The sequence below is a fragment of the Pinus tabuliformis genome, chromosome 3_2, assembly GCF_031772625.1.
Source record: "Pinus tabuliformis cultivar Carrire ecotype Pingquan chromosome 3_2, CPIR1, whole genome shotgun sequence".
NCBI classification, from domain to species: Eukaryota; Viridiplantae; Streptophyta; class Pinopsida; order Pinales; family Pinaceae; genus Pinus; species Pinus tabuliformis.
In genome coordinates this window covers 755,671,905-755,695,654 of record NC_142302.1, presented here as the reverse complement: position 1 = coordinate 755,695,654, position 23,750 = coordinate 755,671,905, and positions in this window count along the sequence as shown.

The following is a 23,750-nucleotide window of genomic DNA, read 5'->3' as shown; positions in this document are numbered from 1 at the left end:
TCGCTCTGAGCCACCAAGGACGCCGCAAGGGTCAAGGATGCCAAAATATTTTGGGTGCTGATGGAGGCATGCAGCCGTGCCACGATAAACCACAAGCCGAGGTTATCTCCAACTGTCTTTGATTAGTTTTCAAGATATGTGGAGTTCAAAGCGAACTTCCACTATGTTTCCACCCGAGCGAGGAAGGACCCCGAGAAAAAATTGTATGATCTTCCCTACCTAGAAACAGACAATGCAATCACAACAATCCTAGAGAGTTGTCCATCAGAGTGGTACACAACCTCAGACTTGTCAGTTGGGTCTAGTAAGTCCACTGCAAGGCAAAAGAAGGAAGAGGCCTGGTTGAAGATGTGGCAGTTGGCTGACAAAAGGAAAAGGAGGCCAAAGGTAAAGCTAACGCAGAAGGTGCTGCTAAGAAGTAGGTAGAGGAGGAAGAAGAGCAGGAATTAGGATAGTCAGGTGCAGACCCAGAGACTACTCCATTCCGGGTTAAGCGCACTAGGGAGCGGGAAAAAATAGGGCTGTAGAAGAAGTCCAAGGCTAGAAAATCATTACTTGACTTGATCACTTTGATTGAAGGTGATCTGAATGATATTGGGGACATAGTGAGGGACACAACCGTGGAACTACTGCAATAGTTCGAGCAGCAGTAGAAGCAGGCCTTGGTCACCATTCAAATGGGTCTGCACAAGCTGCAGATCCAGGCCACTCAAGTGCATACCAGTGTGGGAAAACGCAACATGACATCAACTAGCTTAGCACTTGGGACCTCAGAAGCAGCTTATCTGGTCCTCTCCTTGCATCCCCGGGCCTTTGTGTTGCCGGACGGAGCATTGACTATAGAAGTGGAAGCTGATAAGGCCACTGTCAGCGCTCTCAATAAGGTTGGATTGAACTTGGTCACACTGCCAAGTGAAGCCCTTCGCACCCTGCATGACGGTGTGATCACGGAAATTCGGGCGAGAGAGCAGCACACGCTGAATGTGATTAGTGAATAGAAGGCCAAAAATGCCCAAATTTTTGTAGAAAAGACTTTTGTGATTGATCTTCTTAAGAAGATCATAGAGAAGAATGAGTGTACCATAGTTGTGATAGTTGAGGCCTGTAGGATTGTTTTGGAGATGAATATCCCATAATATGCACTAGTCAACGCAAGAATTTGGAAGCTCGTTGCAGGTGTGCATGACGTACGGACATAACTGGCTAAGGTTCATTTTGAGCTGAACCTTAAGATCACAGAGCTCGATTTGAGGGCCCCGCCTTCAACTCCACCAGAAGTTAGAGAGTAGCGTGAGGCATCTATCAAAGATGCAGTTTCTGCAACGGATGCTACAGTGAAGGATTGTACTTCGCTCTTTGAGTAGTTGCTTGAAGTAGTTACCAACCTATAGGAAGATCCCAATGTACAATAGCTAGAAACAGAAGCAAGGGAACTGCAGCAAAAGTATGATGAGGTCAAAGCGATGACGTGCATTGTTGCCATCACACAAAGGTACACGAAGCTGCAAGAAGCGAAGGCACTGAAGGAACAGGTGGATGCAGCACAACGCAAGGAGGTAGCACTGAAGGCTAGATTGGGGCCTTGGCTAGATGAATCCTATGTGCTCATGACCTCCATTGAAGGAAAATTGGCTAATCTATAGGCAACATAGCAGAAAATATAGGCAGATAGCACAGGAACAATGACAGAGCAGTTGGTTGAGCAGGTTAAGCACATTAGGGGATTTTTGAGGTCTAAAATGGACCTCCTAATAAAAATGTACAACCAAAATAAACTTTATAAGGACCAATAGGATTCAAGATGATGATGTCAAGCATGGGGAATGATTCACCATTTTTGGAGTAAAAAAGTACAAAGATTAAAAAATAATAAAATAATAAAACTACTTTTTCAACTCGTATTTTCAACTTATATCCCTAAGATTTTACTCAAATTTTGGGTGTGATTACTCATTGGATGAAAAATTTAATTCCTCATCCAAGGAGTACACATGCTGCATACTTTCGATGGACCTTGCTACACGAAAAATAAGAAATACATGAAAAAACGTGACTGTAATCACGTTTTTCATGTATTTCTCATTTTTTGTGTAGCAAGGTCCATCAAAAGTATGCAACATGGGTACTCCTTGAATGAAGAATCAAATTTTGCATCCAACGAGTGTTTTCTCTCGAAATTTGAGTTAACTCATAGGGAGATAAGTTGAAAATACGAGTTAAAAAATTAGTTTTGTGTTTTTTCCCTCTAACTTTTGATGATGTAATCTAATATTATTTTATTATTTCCACTATTATTTTGTAATTTCCTTAGGAGGCCCATTTTAGAACTCAAAATTCCCGTAATGGGTGGTAACGCAATGTACCGCCGATGTTGCAATAGTACAGGTGGAGCTGGGAGGTCTTTGCGACAAGATCTCCACGTCAACAAAGTGACTTGGGGGCAAGTCACCAGATTTGTGTTGGGTGCCTATTGGGAACAGATCCCCTAGGGTCAATTTTGGGGTTAAAATCCCAAGTTTTGGGGTTAAAGGCCCAAGTTTTGTATAAATAATGTAAAGTCTTTGCATTTTGTGCTCGTGGAGTGCGAAGATGTAAAAGAGTCATCAAGGGTCTTCACCCTTAGTTTATGTAACTTGCGTCGGCTTTATGAGATCCAACCTTGGTCTGCAAACCATGGGATCATATAAAAATGGAAGTATTAGAAGAGCCTAAGGTATTTTTTAGTTCAGTTCAAATATTTTTTCATTGATGTAATGGATCTGTGAGAGCTAAGAGCAAAGAGTCTTAGCGTAGGAAAGAGGCTCTGCAGCTGTGTGCGCAGATGCCTAGGATAGAAGTCTCCAGCTGAGTGCGCAAACCCCTGCAGTTGTGTGCATAGGGTAGTTAGAATCTGTAAAGGAGATCTGAACATCAATAAACAGAAATATTCTAGAATTACCTGTGTATGAGCCATTTTACTTTTGTTATGAATGCATGCGATTATGTTATGGTGAATACTGGGTTTATGATTTAGTGTTGTATTGATGCACGAATCTATGTGTTTTACTTTGTTATATGAATGCAAGTAGGAATATCTATTTATGTAAAGATAATTGTAATGCATTTTGAAGTTATCCACTACTTAAGTTAATCTGGGTAAAACAACAGTAAGAGTAATTACAGAGGTGCATAAGTGTCTGAATCGCCTCTTTAGGGTACATGAAAGATAGTCGTATACCTTCGTGGAGGTCTAGATGAAGCATAAGGGAATTATATTGATAAGCCCTAAAAGGATTATTGATCTGAATGAAAGAGGGGTTAGGGTATAAAGCGACATCACTGCCATCTCACGGTGTGGAAACTTAGTTCCTGCATCCCCCCGTACTACCTCAGGTGATAATTCAGTTCGCGCTCCGCAAATTGATGCCGAAAGGGCTAGTAGTGTAGGGATTTGCTTGGCTAATTAACGCTAAACTTGGGTCAGGGCTCATCAAGCCAACACACATTCTTGGAGACCTACATGAAATTGATCCGCAACAACAAAGCTATGAAAGGCTTGCAGGAGTTAATAAACAAATGCACTGACAAAGAGAACACCCTTGATGGACATGACATAGTTAGAAAAATTGGCAAACATAAGGCTAGAACGGGGCACGAGATGAGGCTCATTGCGCAGATAGGAGATTATGAGATGGACCAGGTCATCTTGGATCTAGGGTCCAATGTGAATGTTTTGCCAAAACAAACATGGGAAAGAATGGGGAGACCTGCGTTGTAGTGGTCTCTGATCCAGCTCAAAATGGCAAACCAGCAGAAGATCATTCCTATGGGACGACTATATGGAGTAACAGTTGATATAGAAGGTGTGAGCGCGATGGCTGACTTTGAAGTGATAGAGATTGTTGATGACAGTAATCCATACCCTGCGCTCCTCGGAATTGACTGGGCCATTGACATGAACGAGGTCATCAATTTAAAAAAGAGGACAATGTCATTTGAAAGGAAATCGCTTCTAGTTGTAGTACCATTGGACCCTGTAGAAGGGGCACGCTACACTGAACTAGTCCATGAATATGAAGAAAGTGAGCATGAGCTAGATCAGATCTACAAAATAATAGCGCGAGACCAAGACTAGATCAATCCAATGGAAGATGGATAGATTGCATGGGACTGGGAGAGTTCTTGTACCTCTAATTCAGATGAAGAGTTGGAGCACTCACAGAATCATTTGCATGAAGTATCTACACTACACTGCAACATGATGACTAAATCATTGTGTTGTGTTTCGCCCGAGGTAAGGAACTTACCTTATTATGATGGTTTAACTGACGTGGATAAGTTTTTGGATGCATTTGAGCGTGAATACCCTAAGCATCATTGATTCCAAGCATTAGGTTTTTCAATATGTGCTACACTCACATGATGGTAGGGTACTATTATACAACAAAATGACCTACTCATCAGCTCTGGGGGGAAAGACATGATGGTTGAAGCAATGACCAGGTTCCTATATACTGACAAAATGCTTTATAAATCTTCTCTGTAATCCTAAGGGAGCTTTATTGACCCCAGTAACTCTACTTGTTAGTTCGGGGACAACGTTAGTGAACCCTAATGAGGATCTAAAGGTCAAAGGAGCGAATTGACTAAGAAATATCCCTACATTCTCTCCTAAATCTACTCTGAAAAGCAAGGAAACATCAAAGTTCAACCTATTTGAGAGATTTATAATCCTAATGAAGAAGGAAAATGGGAAAGAGCTCAAAGGAATGGTAACATCATTACTTTTACCTAAGGAAACTCATGAAGAAGCTTGGCAACCCTAACCTCGAATACTACATAAGTAGAGCTAGGGCTATTGTGATAGGGGTTAGATCATTTGAAAGGATAACTTACTTGATTGTCAAGCAGAGTATCAAACATAAGCATAAGAAGTTGGTAAGAAGGGAGAGAGAGAGAGGAGCTGGAGGGGTAAGGGAAGGCTGATGCAACCGATGGTTGTAATCACTCTTTCGAAATTAATATATAACTGAAGTTGCATTGTCTACTCCTTTTAGCATGAGTAGCTTAGTTATGTACAACTAGATGTCTTGTGTATATTCATGCATTAATTATCAAGGTTTTATGTTGTGATTACAATTGTCTCTTCTATGTGTAGGAATTGATCTGGAGCCAGCTCAGGGGACTTCCACCTAGCCGCATTGTGCACTCCAGCAAATCTACATGGAGACCCGAGGTAATGAATATGTTTTGCTTTGATAGTTAGTTATTGAGTATGGACATGCATGTAGCTTTGTGACAGCTGCAGATAATCTTACAGTTTGCCAAGGGTCCTGGGAAGACCCTTGAGGGTTTCTTCATTCTCCATACACCATGCATTTAATCCTATAGCAGAATTGGTGACTCCGCTGGGGACTACACATTAGTTCCCAGTTTACCCAGAAAGTTCCTAGTTTCCTCCTCCTTCTAGACCTTCCTGTACTTCTTCATTCCTTTTCTGACCCATCAAGACCTTGCAGCACTCTTCTTTCATTGCTCAGCCCTAGATCTGATCCCCACAACCCTGTTTTGAAGTATTTACCCTCACTAATGTAGGTTAGAAGTGTAAAAAAAGATTTATAAAGCTCTGTGTTTGCACAAACAGAGCATTAGTGCCTCCAGTAACTCTATGTGGCCTCTAGCACAGAGCATTAGTCATCCAATTTTGGATATACAATTGTGTCTGTGACCTCAAAGGGTTGGGAAACTTTCTTCTGGACTGATAAGGGATATGTAGCTATGTTTTGTTTGCAAGACATGTGTCCTGAAAGAATTTTTATTTTTTTAAGAAAATAACTTTTCTTCTTAAAAGTTTTTATTTTCATAAAAGAAAAAATCAAAATTTTTTATTAGTTTTTCTGCTCAGCTAGTTAAGTTTTGCATTATCTGGTTTCAATATTTGTTAGAGAGCATTGAAAATTTCTGTCAGTTATGCTAGTTTTGTAATGAATAGGATGCATGGAATGAATATTGATGTATGAAAGACTCTCCCTTTGTAAAAAACAGCTTATTCATCGAAATTGAAATTTTACAAGCATTGTCTTTTACATGATTTGAGTCAGAGTCCCGCCAAATATCATACGTCAACACCCCTACTGAAGACTCTAACATAGTACACTTAAAAGCTACCTAAAATCAATCAGTAACTCTTTCTAGAGAAAACAAACATTAGTTTAGGCTAAGATCTTGGGATAGGCAGTGTGAGTAAATTGCCCAAGATCATAAACCAAAACTAGTGTCATTAAAAGAGAGAAATCCTTCTGCACTCATACTACTAGGACCACTCCAGTAAAAGTGGAGCTAAATACGAGACAACATCGAACTGTAAGTGAAGGTAGCTTGCCTTTACTTGCATCTCCTTTGGGTATTCTATGTATCGGGGATCCCTTCGGGGATATCGGAGTTGAGTCAAGGACTCAGGTATCCTACCCACACAGCATACTATCTACGACTATGTCCTCCCTAGTAGTGTCTGTGATCTGAGGTATCCTTAAAGGCCATACTTTTAGGTACTAACACAAGGTGACCAGGGCAAGCTGCCCTGGTACCTAACATAGACTGACCTACTCTGTCTTCAGTTTTTGGAAGGGTGCTCGTCTTCACGAGAGCACTTGGCCCCTCAATCTGAGGTTCAGACGAAACTCTAGAGTAACTGTAACTGTACATTTGGCCAGATCTCTCTATTATTCATTGTGATACTGTGTTTCATCTCCAGTGATCGGTGCTTATCAGACAGGGTCATTTCCATCTGTTTGTTGATTGATTAACTTAGTGTATTTTTTATTTTTTAGGTGCCTGAGTGTTATCATTGAGACTTTAATAAACATCACTATAAAAAATTATTGATAAAAATTATCGGCCACCATGGATACATCTGACCCTCATCGTCAATCTAGATGATTGTTAGGACTTCCCCCACTCATTGTGGAGGATCCACCGAGCTCCAGTGAACCAGATTCCCCATCTTCGGGAAATCAATCTCCAAGATCTCACATAGAATCAGTTTGGACATCCGACGATTCAAGCTTACCGGAGGATTTCTTTACTACAGGATTTCTTCCTCCATACAATCCTCCGATCACGAATCTGTTGGGCCCACTCTTGGTTCCCGTTACATCTGTACCTCAGTTGTCCTTAGTTTGAACACTTCCACCCATCCCGTCAATGACTAATGGGTTGTGGGACTTCTTGGACACTTTTGGTCCCCCACCACTTCCCTAGTTGATAGTTAATACCACACCTTTGATGGTGAACCTTGTTATCCCATTTGTCCTAGGTACAACACCTAACATGACACCCTCCATGAGTGGAACCCAGTCTATTCTAGGTTCTGCCCCTTTAGTGTCAAACTCTATACCTTTGACAAGTGCTACATACAGTTCTCCTTATAACGCTCAATATAGCACAGTTAGTGCGGGTCCCTTCAACCAACAATATGGTTGGCATCCATTGTATAGTTCTAACCCCTAGATTCAAGAACCTGGGAGCACTCCCAATATGTATATACCGGTCGGGAACATAACAATTCCCCCTCCGTTTTCAGGAAATCACAGTCAATCACTGATTGACATGAGCACTCCTTAAGCTAGTCAAGGACATATGGTTAGTTCTATAGTGAGCGAGAATCCTCAAGGAGGTCCTAATCAATCCATGGGGGCACCCTACTCACAACCTCAAATGAGTCAAGGGGGCACTTCTTATCCTGGGGGAAACTCTATACCCTAGCCTAACAATCCCTATGGAAATCCACATTACAATACCATACCCCAAGGCACCTACTATACCACGCAACCTATGTATAATATTGGGAATCACACAATGGGAGGACCGCAAGGATCCTCAAGTCATATGTCATCGCCTTGGTCCAATTTGGGGGCATCACACACTCTACCTTTCTTGGCAACACTTGATATCCCTGACTTGTACAAACTTACAAATGACCCCATCTATCATAACTTACTCTGGCCGCCAATCCCGCATAAAATACCAACAGACATCCCTAAGTTCAAAGGGAAACAAGGGGAGGATCCGGGTACCCATATCACCACCTATCATCTTTGGTGTGTTTCTAACTCCATGGTGGATGATAGTATCTGGTTACATCTTTTTCCCCGCACCCTTACTGGCAATGCAGCCAAGTGGTACATCGAGTTACCACACACGTCAGTCAATACCTTTGACACTCTAGTGATGGAATTCTTAAAGAACTTCTAGCTACCCATCTGCTATGAAACTGGGATGGAACTCCTCACTTCATTACGTCAAGATATCGCCACCCACATCTCTGATCATATACATGAATGGAGACGTAGGCGGAGGTTAGTCAAAGCTCCCCTCCTAGACTATCTCTTAGCAGATTAGTTCTACAAGTCTCTACTCCCCCAAATCGCTAAGGATGTCACCTTAGGTGGTACGGTCACAGAAGACCAATCCTTACATCGTGCCCAGCACTTAGATCTAATATATTCGCAGTCTGGCACTCTCTACAACATAATTCCCAATGCCCCTTGCAACTCCAATTCTCCCGCTACTCAGCAACCCGGAGCACACACCGATGTGATTATCAACGCAACCTCTACGACTGTTGTAAAACAAATCAGCTTCCAAATTGCCCAGATGTTCGTGGACCCCTCTACCAAATCGACTACTCTTCCTACCACCACAATAAACCTGTTGCATTCTACACAAAAAACTAGTGGTAAGAACAAAAATAATAAGAAAAAGATCGCTCCTTCTAAAGAGCAGTCAACAAAGCAGCAAAACCCAAAGAAGAAGGTTGTGGTGACCCCTAACAATGGAAAGGATAAACCCGCCAGATTCCCTTGCAAAATCTATGTTGAAGACCACATGACCTATTGTTGCCCGTGTCTTCAAGAATGCACAGATTTCATTGCTAAAAAGGATACTGGCAGGACCCCTACTGTCCTGAATAATCCTTTCCCCACTCAGCAGCAACAACACCTTATTGCAAACCAACCCCAAACCCTGCAAAGGGGCAATGGTGGTTCGTAACATCCTTCAGCTGGTGAAGGACCCTCTACCATTTACACCTTTGAAATGGTAGATCTACAGACCAGAGCCAAATCTTATGGAGCTCCTGTCGCTCATGCAGAGGAACCCTCCTCAAGTCAAAACGCACTGCCGCCTAACGATCTTCATTTCAAGAGGCTAGTTGTTGACCTTGTGATTCGCCCCCCTAAAGGGGCAGCTCGACGCACAATGTATAATACATCTGCACGTGCTGCCCAAAACTACATCATTATAGAAGACTTAGTGCAAGTGTCATCTACTATATCGGTGCTCGAAGTATTACAAACATGTCGAGCACAAAGGAAATTTTTTCTTTCAGCCATTGGTGATATTGACCCATAGGATTCCATGCTTGCAATTTTTGACATGGAAAAGTGTAAACCTCCCCTTTCTCACCAGCTTGAATTTCAGGTGAAAATATTTTCGAAAGGTAAAGGTATACATAGAACTATCATCGACAGAGGTGCTTCTACCTGTGTAATGTCAGCTTCATGTTGGCTCACTTTGGGTTCTCCAACCCTATCTCCACCATCAAATTCCCTTAAAGATTTCGACGGCCACACTTTCATCACAAAAGGTTACCTTGCCAGCTACCCCATCACTTTGAGTGGGAAAATGGTAACAGTGGATATCAAAGTCGTGGATCATAAACTCAACTATAATCTACTTTTGGGTTGCATTTGAACTTATGCCATGAATGACATTGTGTCTTCGGTCATCTGTATCATCCTATTTCCCTTAGATGGAAAGATAGTCACAGTGGACCAACTGTCCTTTTGCACCCCAGATTACTCCCCATTACCTAGCGGCTCTGTACCCTTAGTGGGTGGTGTACCTGACTCTTACATCAATATCGGTACTATTCTATTGAAGGGATCTTCCCTTATGAGTTGTTTCCCCCTTCTGCCACCAGTGGTTCCATAGATGGTCAATATGGTTTCATCCATTCCTCACAAAATCACTGATCCTTGGATCCTACCGATCCCTTCAGACATTGACACTTAAGGAGAACAAATTCCACTATCACCAATTGAATTAGTCTACCAGGCCATTCAATCTACATCCGAGTCTCTAGTCACTTTGGTCACAACAAACGGTACCACTTCCCCTGCCATAACTGCTCCTTCTTTCGATCCCCTCAATCAGGTCCTACCTACGGACAAAGCTATTAGAGAGATAATGAGTTTAGAAGAGCGACTTTGGGAGGACTCGCACCATCGTTTTCTGATATCTGATTCAAACATGATTCCTCTTCAAATCCTGTCACCTGACGCACCTGAAATCGTTTCCTCACCATATACGACTATCTAAACTTTGGACTCGAAAGGAAACATGGGCAATACTTCAAAGACATTGCTCATCAATATTTTTGTCATGACAGGCATCGTGGAAAACATCCAGGTTGGAGTAGATTGCAATCCTCAGGAAATTGTAAGCTTTACCTACCTTTTTAAGGAATTCTGCTATGTTTTCCCTTGGTCTTATGAGGAAATGCATGGCATAGATCCTTCTACTATCAAGCATGAGATCAAGAAGTATCGAGCATTCTTTTTATGGTATTTTTCTTGCTCGTTAATCTGAAAAATCCTTGAGTCTCCTTCTTTTGGCTCGTTAAACTTCCACGAAGAAGATCGAGCATTCTTTTTATTGTATTTTTCTTACTCATTAATCTGAAAAACCTCGAGTCTCCTTCTTTGGGCTCGTTAAACTACTACAAATATGATATGAGCATGTTATTTTTTGGGAATTTTTCTTGCTCTTGAATTGAAAAGTCCTCGAGTTTTTCATCGTTGGGCTCATTAAACACATACGATGATGGTTTGAGCAACTCTTTTTCACTCTTTTTCTAGCTCATTAAACCGAAAAAGATCATTAAAGCATTCTTTTTAGGCACTTTTTTCTCGCTCATAAAACTGAAAAAATCCCAAGTTTTTTCTTCAGGCTCATTAAAAACTTATAAAGATGACCCGAGCATTCTTTTAGGTACTTTTCTCACTCATTAAACGTCTACGGAAACAACAAGAGCACTTGCTTTTTTGGGACCCTTTCTCACTCTTAAATCGAAAAATCCCTAAGTTTTTCCCTTCTTCGGGCTTATTAAATATACGAAGAAGGAATGAGTAGTAATTTTACCTCTTTTTCCTTGCCCACTAAACTAAAAAATATACCTTGAGTTTTCTTCATTTGACTCGTTAAAATTCAATGAAGGTATTGAGTTTGTCATCGTGTGACTCATTAAAAATTCATGACAAATATCAAGTTTAGTCCGTCTCCTCGTACTCATAATAAAATGAGGTCAACATCTATTGAGCATAGGTTTGTTTTTATCCAGACTCAATAGATTAACTCACAGAAAAGTAACCAATCCGGGTATACTATTAAACTTTTGTCACACCTGGTTAAAAACTATGACAAAGGGACCACCCTAGAGTCATTCTTTACGATCTTTTCAGACTCTCTAAATATGAAAAGACCACCCATTTGTCTCGTTTGGACTCATTAAATTACACAAATGGTGTATAGAGTCACTCTTTTTACAATCCTTATGAGACTCTTAAAACATGAAAATATCGATGAGTTTACCTGTCTGGACTCAATAAACTAATCAGATGGGGAAAGTGGACAATACAATTGTGTTCAGTATTTGAAAGCATGGTTTGGCAACAGTCATTCCCTTGAACATGGCACTCCCTTAGATAAACCTTCCTTGTGACGGTCTCTCAATATGAATCCTACCATCCTATGAGTTTAGCCTAAATACCCCAATGTTCTTGCATCTTTGCATCCTAACACTCTTTGGTGTTCATGAGTCTAGTGCTGCATGGTTAAAACTGTTGTTGTGACTACTATTGTTCAAGGGTTAACCTTTTGTTTCCTCCATCAACCCATCATGCATATCCTTTCATCATGCCCTCTGTCGTTTTGACCCAATGCTCAAAGATTCCTGAAAAAACAAATCATTCTTGTCATATTTCGTGTCGACTGATGTAGGACACATTATTTCCTACCTTTCGATAGGTCCCATCCTATTGAATTCAACACTCTATCTAGGAAGACAACCCAGAAACACATTCAATGCCCTGGTACTTGCAGACATTAGTGGCAGGTCACCTTTTGTTTGATCAGGGATTCTCATTATTGGCTCCTGGTTATGCGATTCTACGAGTGTTCGACAACAAAAACATTCTTCACACTCACTAGATTGTACTGTGCATCTTGGAGACCATCACCATTATTGGTGGCTTTCCTCGCGTCGATTAATAGTCTCCATTATTGACTGGTAATTAGATGATTTCATGCATGATTGACATCAACGCATATATTCACATGCATCGATTTATGTTGTTCGGTGAAGCGGAAATCAAGACATTGGGTAGAGGCTTGTATCACTCAGCCTTGTTTCCTCTCCCAAGTTGCATATATTGTTTTTTGGACACAACTCATTAGAATGATCCTATTATGACACCGGTTCCGCATTGTGCTTATCGATGGCTAGCATTTTCATATCTCTTTTATGAGAATATCACTTTGACATAGCTATTGAGCATGGGAATGACCGACTCAGGACATGATTTTAGTTTTTATATATATATGTGTTGTATTAGGTTTCTCGTACCACCCGAAGCTCCGATCCTCTCTCTCTTTCTGTCAAAGAAGAAAAATAATAGATAAGTAAAGTATTTCAGCCATCGTCGCAACCTCTGATCTCACACTTTAGGGGTCATCTGTTATACAAAAAAATGACCTCCTCATCAACTCAGAGGGGAAATACATGATGGTTGAAGCAATGACCAAGTTCACAAGCCTTGTTTCCATACTAACGCTGCCTATACAATGACAACATGCTTTATAAAGCTTCTCTGCAAGCCAAAGGGAGCGCTAGTGACCCCAGTAACTCTACTTGTTAGTTCAGGGATAGTGTTAGTGAACCCTAATGAGGATATAAAGGGCAAAGGAGTGAATTGACTAAGAAATATCCTTACATTATCTCCTAAATCTACTCAGAAAAGCAAGGAAACATCAAAGTTTGACCTATTTGAGGGATTTCTAGTCCTAATGAAGAAGGCAAATGGGAAAGAGCTTAAAGGAAAGGAAACAAGGATAATTTTAGGGGCGAATGTTCACCCTTTTGCGAAATTAAGGGGTTTTAAATTTTTAGTGGGCTAATATTTTGTATCATAGTACATTTTTACAAATCACCTCAAATAGCCCACCTTATTTTAAGGGAGAGGGTAAAAAGGGTAAATTTAGCCCTTGAAATTAGGACTTACAACCTTCCATTCGCCCATTTTCAAGAATAGGTTTTATTTAAGTGAATCCTATGGACCAAATACCATATTTATAAAAGAGGTATGGTAAATTAATAAAAATATAAATAAATGAGAGGTATGGTAAATAAATAAAACATTTTTTATATTTACTCCATAAGTCACCTTAAATACATGTAAGGGTGTAAACAAATAAAAATATAAGTAAAGTGGAGGTATGGTAAATAAATAAAACGTCTTTTTATACGTACTCAAAAGGTATGGTAAATAAATAAAAATATAAATAAACTACACGTATCGTAAATAAATAAAACCTCTTTTTATATTTAGTCCATAACCCTCGTTCTATTTATGAAGGCTCAAGAAAGAGGTTTTATTTAAGTGAATCCTATGGGCCAAATACCATATTTGTAAAAGAGGTATGGTAAATTAATTAAAATATAAATAAACGAGAGATAAGGTAAACAAATAAAACATTTTTTTATATTTACTCCATAAGTCACCTTATATTTAGGAACACTCAAAAAATGGGTTATATTTAGGTGAAACCTATGGCAAAAATACTATGGGACAAATACCATGGACTAGATTGTTATTAATACCATGCAAAAAACCATTATTAACCCTAATATTAGAATTAATAAAAATGAAAACGGCACATGGTATTGACCCATGGTATTCACCTGGAATGTAGCCTATTTAAATGGGGGAATTAAACCAGCATGTAGCCTATGCTAAGATTCACTAGGACTTTACAAAGTTTTATTATTTAGTGAAAGACTCGCCAAGATCTTACAAGATTTTATAATTGAGTAAAATATTCGCCATGCCTAGTGAGAGATTTGCCAAAAAATTATATATGCATATTATATTATTGATAAAATCGCCTTCCATTTTTCCTATATACCATGGAGATTCGCCCATTTATTATATTTATAAATTTAGGGGGGTTCTTAAAATTTTCCCTGAAAGGAAACATCATTTCTTTTACCTAAGGAAACTCATGGAGAAACTTGGCAACCCTAACCTCGAATGCTACATAAGTAGAGCTAGGGCTATTGTGATAGGGGTTAAATCATTTGAAAGGATAGCATACTTGATTGTCGAGTAGAGTCTCAAACATAAGAATAAGAAGTTGGTAAGAAGGGAGAGAGAGAGAGAGAGGAGTTGGAGGGGTAAGGTAAGGTTGATGCAACCGACAGCTGTAATCACTCTTTCAACATTCATATAGAATTGCAGTTGTATTGTCTACTCCGTGGTGTTGGTACTATAATCCATTTATTTGTTTGTTCAATGCCTTTTAGCATGAGTAGCTTAGTTATGTATAACTAGATGTCTTTTATGCATTAATTATCAAGGTTTTATGTTGTGATTACGCTTGTCCCTTCTATGTGCAGGACTTGATTTGGAGCTGGCTCAGGGGACTTGCACCTAGCTGCATTGTGCTCTCCAAAACATCTGGAATGGGTCCATCTAGCTTGGAGCACCCAGCTATGCACGACGTTGGAATGTTATAATGTAACCACTGAGGAGGTGTATGTAGATCCAAGAAATATCAATATTCCAGAGGTGGAAGGGCGTTGCGAAGTCGAGGGCCTTCAAATAGACAACTCGAACATCACCGCGCCATTGAAAACAAAGCAAGTAAACATTGGGACTAACTCAGAACTGAAGTTTGCAAATATTGGAGATTACTGGGATGATGCTACTATGGATAAAGTTGTCGAGTTACTCCACAAATACCAGGATCTGTTTCCTACCAAGTTTACAGATTTGAAGGGCATAGTTGGTGATTTGTGCGTTATGAAAATCACTCTGAAGCTAGACACAAAGCCTATTAAGCATAGGTCGTATCGCCTAAATCCTAAGTATAAGGAAAAGGTTCTCTTGGAGTTGGATAAGATGTTGGAAGAAGGCATCATAGAACTAGTGGAAGAATCTGATTGGTTGAACCCAATGGTATTTCAGGAGAAGAAGCAGAAGGGAGAAATAAGGATTTGCATAAGCTTAACGATGCATGTGTCCATGATCCCCTCCCGACACCGTTTACCAATGAAGTATTAGACAATGTTGGAGCGTAGGAGACCTAATTGTTCACTGATGGGTTTTTGGGGTATCATCAGATTAAGATCGCACCTGAATATAGGAGAAAAAATACCTTCACGATGGAATGGGGATGTTTTCAATACATTGTGATGCCGTTCAGACTCAAGAATGCGCCTGCGATATTTTCTCACGTAGTCATCGCATCATTTGAGGAGTTCATTCATAAGTTCCTGGAAGTATATTTTGATTATTGGACGGTGTTCAGATTAGTAAAGCACCATGTAGCAAGTCTGTGCCTAATGTTGGATACATGTTGTAGATACAAGATCGCGCTGAATCTGAAGAAATTCATCTTCTTTGTTCCCTTCAGGATCTTACTAGGTCATGTGGTGTGCAAGCAAGGGTTGATGGTGGACCCTACCAAGATTGCAGTGATAGTGAATCTGGAGGCCCCGAGAAACATTAAGAATCCACATGCAACATTGGATACAGGATATTACAAAAAATTTATCAAATCATATGCTCAGATTACTGCACCTCTGGAGATACTACTGAATAAGGATGCAACATTTTACTGGGATGAAGAATTTCAGCGCTGCTTAGATGTTTTGAAAGAAAATATGGTCACTGCGCCGATCTTGGTATTCCCGGATTAGAAGAAGGAATTTCATGTACATGTTGATGCCTCTTGCATTGCATTGGGTGTAGTGTTAAAGCAAGCCAGTGAAGGAGAAATGGACCACCTTATAGACTTTGTAAGTAGGAAATTATCGAAGGCTGAGAAGAATTACGTAGTGACTGAGTGAGAAGGATTGGACATGGTATACTACTATAGAAGTTCATGCACTATTTGTTAGGAGGGAATTGTTGGGCACGGGATCCCCCAAGGGAAGATTTGGGCCTTAGAGCCCAGATTTTGGTCAATTTTGTAATTCCAATGTAAAGACTCCACATTTTGTGGGCATGGAGCGTGTAGTTTGTTAAAGAGTCATAGGTTTGTCCGCCCTTATTTTGTTAATGTAATGTCGGTTGTAGAATATCTACCCATGATCTGCGAACCATGGGATTGTATAAATAGAGCGAAGCTCTAAGTAGTGAAATATAATTGATAGATCGAATCATGAAGATGTATGTGAGATAGATATGAAGTGGAAAGTCTAGTTTTGGGTCGTAGTGTAGGAAGAGGCTCTGCAGCTGAGTGCGCAGAGGCCTAGTAGTCTGCAGATGAGTGCGCAGACCCCTATAGCTGAGTGTGCAGGGCGAGTTGAGTCTGTAAATAGTTGGAAGTATTAATAAAGAGAAGTTTTATATCATTTTTGTGTATTTATTTCCTGTTATGCATCTTTTATATTGGTTATGAATTTCACTTTAATGCTTATATGATGCACGGATTTGTATAACTATATTGATTAGGTGAACATAAGGAAGAATATATGTTTTTGCGAAGATAATTAAGATATGTCACTAATATAAGTAAGATACTTAGTCTAGTTTGGGAAATAGCGCAGATTGATGCCCTAGTAGCGCGAAAGGACTTTAGCCCCTGGTTAAGGCTACGTCGAAAGCCGAGTGTAACAGATCGCGAAGGTACAAAAGGTTAGAACAGGGCGTGAAGCGACCTATGCAAAGGCAGGTCTAGTTCGACTAAACCGACATCACAAACATCTCAAGGGTGTGGAAACTTGGTTCCAGCATCCCCCTATACTGCTTCAGGTGAGACTTTAGTCCATGCTCCATGGGCTGATGCCGAAAGGGCCAGTAATGTAGGGATTTGTTTAGCTAAATAACTTTGAACCTAGTCTAGGCCCCCATAAGCCAACAAATGGTTTCGTTGATGGCACTAGAATATGCATAAGAGATGTGTGATGTCATATCATTGGAATCCAACTAAGAAATAAATCGAAGCCTGGTTGGACAGAAGAATTCACGAGTTCGCGGTGCAGGATAACAGAAACCTGCGATTGTCAAAAGAAGAGTGTCTGGATAGCTACCAGTATATGGAGATCCACGAAATATTGTTTGCATCCTTCCCTACTGATCTATACGAGTGGATCATGAAGCTAGCAGATAGAAGATAGAAGGAAGTTTTGATGATTGGCGAGAATGTAGGAGAATGATGAGAGCGCGCTTTGCAAAGCCTAAGATGTGGTTAATAGACAAGTATGATGGATAAGATGACCCACACATGCATTTGGCCAAGTGGACGTAGGCCTATGGAAAAGAACCCCAACCTGCACAGAAGCACATGTGCTCCGCGCTAAAATACCTGGTCAATAAGCATGTGTTGGGGGGGAGACCTTGCAGATGGATCTTAATGTAGGAAGACATTATGCAATAAGAGAGATCACATAGAATATTCTACGCGCAGAGGCATTCAAAAAAGTACTGGAAATCACACTAACCAAGGTATGCAATGCGTAACGAAGTGATTGGGACCTATGTATACGTGCAGTGTTATGGTCTTATCGAACGACATGCAAAAGGCTGACGAGACAGACACCTTTTAGGCTTGTCTATGGAGTGGAAGTTGTAATGCCTATGGACTACATCGTGCCTAGTCTGCACATAGTAGCACTTATAGGTATGATGGATTGCGGAGCCCTGGAGGAGAGGCTTGCACAGTTGGATGAGCTGGAAGAAGAATGATTTTTTGTTGGATTTCACCAGAAGGTGAACAAGTAGTGCGAAAAGGCATGGCACAACTGACATATTAAGCTACGGACATTCAAGGTGAATGATTTGGTGTTATTGTATGATAGTAAGTTTAACAAATTCCTAGGGAAACTCATACTGCATTGGCTAGGGTTAGATGTTATTAAGGAGATTACATACAATGTCATGGTACAATTGGTAAAGTTAAATGGAGATCCCTTCCCAAGAAAAGTGAATGGCAGTCATCTGAAGCCATACACAGGTGGCATGTTCATCTGACTAGCTGACAGAAGTATAGTATTAGTGCTCCAGGCACCTGAAAGGAGGCGCGGGACTATACACTACTCTGCCTGGGAACTACGCGTAGTAACGAAGTGTCACAGGGTCCGCGACAACGTGTGGGTAGCTGCACTGGCGTACAGGTTGGCTGGAAAGTGACTCTTAAAGTCACTATTCATGATATGATGCTTGGTTTGAGGCCAAATGTAGTGGGCGACAGGCATTTATGATGAAATTTATCGGCTACATTCTTGAAAATCTGCCTCCAACCTAGCATTAATGGACTAAATGTGGGGGGAACTATCGAATTCAAATTCAAAAGGCACTACAAATTACAAATGGTTGTCCAATAAACAACACTTGGCAATTTGAGAACTGATTTTTTGTGCACTCAGATATTCATGAATGGAGACTTGTTCGATATTCTAAAGGCAAATTCGTTACTTGAGAAATTACCAAAGACAATGAGAGAACTGTGGAATCACACTATGACAGCAACCAAAGAAGTCATGGATCCCGGAGCAATGATAACCGAGGAAGCCACGTAGGAAATTATGGAAGTAGAAGCCCCAGAGAGCACCGGAATAGTCGCTGAGATCCCTAAATCACCACACACACCGAGACCTAAGAAGGATAAGCAGGCCATGATATCAGTGAACGTCTTACCTAGAAATTTTCTAAGGTCCAAGCTCACAATGGAGGAAAAGGTGACGGTCATCAATTTGGAGGCCGATGAAGAGAAAGAGTTTGAAGAAATCCTGGTAGAGGAGGAGGATGTAGAGATGGAAGTCGAAACCCAGGGTGCAAACCCTCTCACTAGGCTGCCTGCATATGTTCCTCTGTGGTAGGGTAAAGCCAAGATGCCCAAAGATATAGATGAGAGCAAGAGCTCTCTTCAAACTCTGCTACTCCTAGATGATATTGTGTTTGAAGGAGCACACTTGGGATGGGTGCCTGTGCTGAAATTTGAAGATGGGGACCTCATGGACCATGAGAAGTTCCATCATCTAGCAACCACGTAACTAATGTGCCAGAAGAAGTACACATCGTATGGAATAATAGAGTTGGAGCCACGCAAATGGCTCAAAGGTGTTGAGAAAGTAGGGTTGCTAAACCTGCTCTGGGTTCCACATTACCATAGTGCCCGAGTGACCATTTTCATCATCAGGCAGCTACTCTGCTTTGTCCATGATGGGTGCTTGTGGCTAGAGGAGCCCATCCCCATCACAGACCATCTGATTCACAGGATTACATGGCTCCCTTGCATAGGGGAGGACCCAGCGAACATTTCAGAAGGAAAGAGTGGTGATTTGGCCATTGCGGAGGCCATGAAAAAGAAGTTTAAATTGGAGAAGAAGAAGCGAGGGTACACAATTTCCAGCATCAACAACCCTACAATCAAAGTTGTGACATAGATATTGGTAGGAAAGGTGATGCGGAAGTTCCGCACGGATGAGTTGCCCACGCCAGTGGTTGCACTAGCAATGCAATGTGTAGAAGGGGTCCAGTTCAACTGGGCAAACTATCTATGCGGTGAGTTCCTTGAGAACTACTACGATGCACAGGAGGAGGGAAAAACATTTCATTATGCATGGATCTTGTTGTCAATAGTACTGGTGGCATGGGAGTTGCCCGAAAATAGCCAGTTCCCAACGATCGTGTAGGACCTTTCGAAGGCAATGAAGTACGATTCATTGTGGGCAACCAGGGATGCACAAAGGATAAGGGAGAGCAAGATATTTTGGGTGCTCATGGAGATGAACATCAGAATGGGGATTAATCACAAGCTGCAGTTATCACCCACGGTCTACAATAGTCTGCAGAGCTTTGCAGAGTTCAAAGCAGACTTCCACCATGTCTTCATCAGGGCGTGGAAGGACCCCACGAAGACGTGGCATGAGTTACCATACTTGGTGACCACTGATGTCATCTTTGCGGTCCTCAAGTCTTGGCTACCAGAGTGGCAGGCTCAAGCTAGCTCCATGGTGGAAGTGGAGAAGTCTGCCATGCATCAGAAGAAGGAAGAGATGAAACTGTCGATGGCACATCTGGTGAAAAAGTGCAGGAAGGAAGAAGTAGCAGCTAAGGCCCAGGCGGCATGCGACGCTATGAAGTTGGCTGAGAAGTAGCATTAGACATCAAAAGAAGAGGGCAAAGGAAAAAAGCCACCTTCACCCTAGCTAGACACCAATACAGAATAAGGTGGCGCAGACCCACAGACAACGTCCACCCAGATAAAGCATTTGTGACCATGAGAGCAGCTAGGGCCGCGAAAGAAGAAAAAGGCCTCAAAAACATCTTTCAACCCTATCACCCTTATTGAAGGGGATCTGCATGATATTAGAGAAATGGTGAGGGACATCACCATGGAGGCCCTACAGCAGTTTGAGGAGCAACACCAGTTGGTATTGGGGGCTCTCTAGACACAGATATAGGAGTTGCAGGTGCACACTCCACAGGCTAGCACAATGTCAACTAGCCTCATAGTCGACACTTAAGCGGTCGAGGAAATGTTGTGCACCCAGATGACCAACACAATAGTGCTACTAGATGGAGCACTCGCTACAGAAAATGAGGCCGACAGGTCTATGGTCAGCAGCTTGAAAGGGATCGGGTTCAACATGGTTGTGCTCCCTCGGGAGATGCTCTATATTTTTTTGGATGGAGTCACTGCAGAACTACGGGTCAGGAGAGTCGCGCGTTACAGGTAATGAGCGAGCAGCGCATCAACATTGAGCAGTTGAGCCTGCAGCGCAACGAGGTAGTGGCATAGAACAGACAAATAGTGCAGGTGGTGGAAGAAGCCTGCTAGATGGTCCCAGAGTTGGCCATCCAAGCAGAGGAACTGGTGGAGGTGCACGTCTGAAAGTTAGCAACAGGGGTGCACGACATCAGAGTTGAAATGGCCAGGGTTTAGCTAGAGATGAACCTTCAGATAGTAAAATTACAGTTGAAGGCGCAACCTTCAACTTCACCGAAGGTTAGAGAACAATGCACCACCACATTCATAACAACAATGGCAGTGATTGATAGTGCAGTGACAGACTGCACGAAGATGTTCGAGCAATCATTCGAGGTCCTCACCACCCTGGAGGAGGACCCAAACATAGAGAACCTGGAGATAGAGGTGCGCGAGCTATAGCAGAGGTATGATGAGGTAAAAGGGACTGCGCAGATGGTTGCCCTTACATAGAGGCTTGCAAGGATGCAGCAGGCAAAGGCGCTCAAGGAGCAGGTGGATTCTGCTCACCATAAAGAGGAATTTTTGAAAGTGCACCTATAACCATGGATTCATGAGGCATATACCATTACAACATCCATTGAAGCAAAGCTCGCACAACTGCAAGCAACTCAAGAAAGGATTCAGGGCAACAATTCAATGACAGTAGTCATCGAATAGCATGTAGAGGAAGTTCAGTAGGCAGTCACTCAGTGCGTTGTCAAACTTGCAGCGATCCAATTAGAGTTGGGAGGTCTTCGCACAAAGATCTCCACACCTATAAAGTGACTTGAGGGTGAGTCACGATGTTTGTGTTGGGGGCCTGTTGGGCGCGGGATCCCCCAAGGGAATTTTTGGGGCTTAGAGCCTAGATTTTGGTCAATTTTGTAATTCCAATATAAATACTCCACATTTTGTGGGCGCGGAGCACGTAGTTTGTTAAAGAGTCATAGGGTTGTCCGCCCTTATTTTGTTAATGTAGTGTCAGTTGTAGGAGATCTACCCATGGTCCGCGGACCATGGGATTGTATAAATAGAGTGAAGCTCTAAGTAGTGAAATATAATTGATAGATCGAATCATGAAGATGTATGCGAGATAGATATGAAGTGGAAAGTCTAGTTTTGGGTTGTAGCATAGGAAGAGACTCTGCAGATGAGTGTGTAGAGGCCTAGTAGTCTGTAGGTAACTGCGTTAACCCCTATAGTTGAGTGCACAGGGCGAGTTGATTCTATAAATAGTTGCAAGTATTAATAAAGAGAAGTTTTATATCATTTCTGTGTATTTATTTCCCGTTATGCGTCTGTTATATTGGGTATGAATTTCACTTTAATGCTTATATGATGCATGGATGTGTATAACTGTATTAATTAAGTGAATGCAAGGAAGAATATCTATTTTCACGAAGATAATTAAGATTTGTCACTAAGATAAGTAAGATACTTAGTCTAGTTTGGGAAATAGTGCAAATCACTGCCTTAGCAGCGCGAAAGGACTTTAGCCCCTAGTTAGGGCTGTGTGAAAGCCGATTGTAACAGATCACAAAGGTATGGAAGGTTAGAATAGGGCGTGAAGTGACCTACGTATAGGCAGGTCTAGTTGGACTAAATCGACATCACAGACATCTCAAGGGTGTGGAAACTTGGTTCTAGCATCCCCCCATACTGCTTTGGGTGAGACTTCAGTTGGTGCTTCACAGGCTGATTCCGAAAAGGGCAGTAGTGTAGGGATTTTTTTGGCTAAATAACTTTGAACCTGGGTCAGGCCCCCATAAGCCAACAAGCATTTCAATATTTACACAAATCATTCTACCTTGAAATACCTGGTCAATAAGCCTCTATTGGGGGGGAAGATCTGCCGATGGTTGTTGTTATTCTAGGAGTATGGCTTTGACGTCATTGTGAAGCCAAGGAGGTTGAATATGGGACCTGACCATCTATCGTGGATCGAAATAGGAGAGGATCCTAATAATTTGGAGGAATGGTTTTCGGATGCTCAGCTCTTGGCAGTGTATGTAGCTAATAACCATTTTGTAGATATCATTCATTTCTTGACTACGGGAATGGCGCCGGAAGGGTATGTGTGGAAGACTTTTTAGTAATTGCGGGACATCTATATAAGATGGGTGCATATGAGATATTGTGAAGATATGTGCTATATTTTGAGAGAAATAGCATTCTCGTTGAATCTCATGGAGGGGCTGCAGGAGGACACTATGTAGGAAAAGCGACTTCCCAGAAACTTTTACGCATAGTTCTATGGTGGCGAATATTGCATAAGGACTCCAAAGCGTATTATAAGGCATGTGATGTGTGTCAGAGAATGGGAAGACCATCGCGAAGGGATGAATTACCATTATAGCCTCAAGTATCGTTGTAGCCATTTGAAAAATGGACGATTGATTTTGTTGGGCCAATTCAGCCACTAGGGAAGAAAACTGGTGCGTGCTATATCATCACCACGACAAAATATCTAACCAGATGGCTAGAGGTGCAGCTGGTTAAGGATTGTATAGGGGCTACAACAACGAAGTTTTTGTTTGAATATGTATTAACTAGGTTGTTGCCTCAAAGTGTTAATAAGTGACAGAGGTACGCACTTTTTGAATGAGACAATCAGTGCGTTAACCGAGGAATTCTAGGCCTACCACCAGAAGAGTACACCATATGACCCACAGGCCAATGGAACTCTTGAGGCCTTCAATAAGATTTTGGAGAATGCACTAACGAAGATCTGCAAC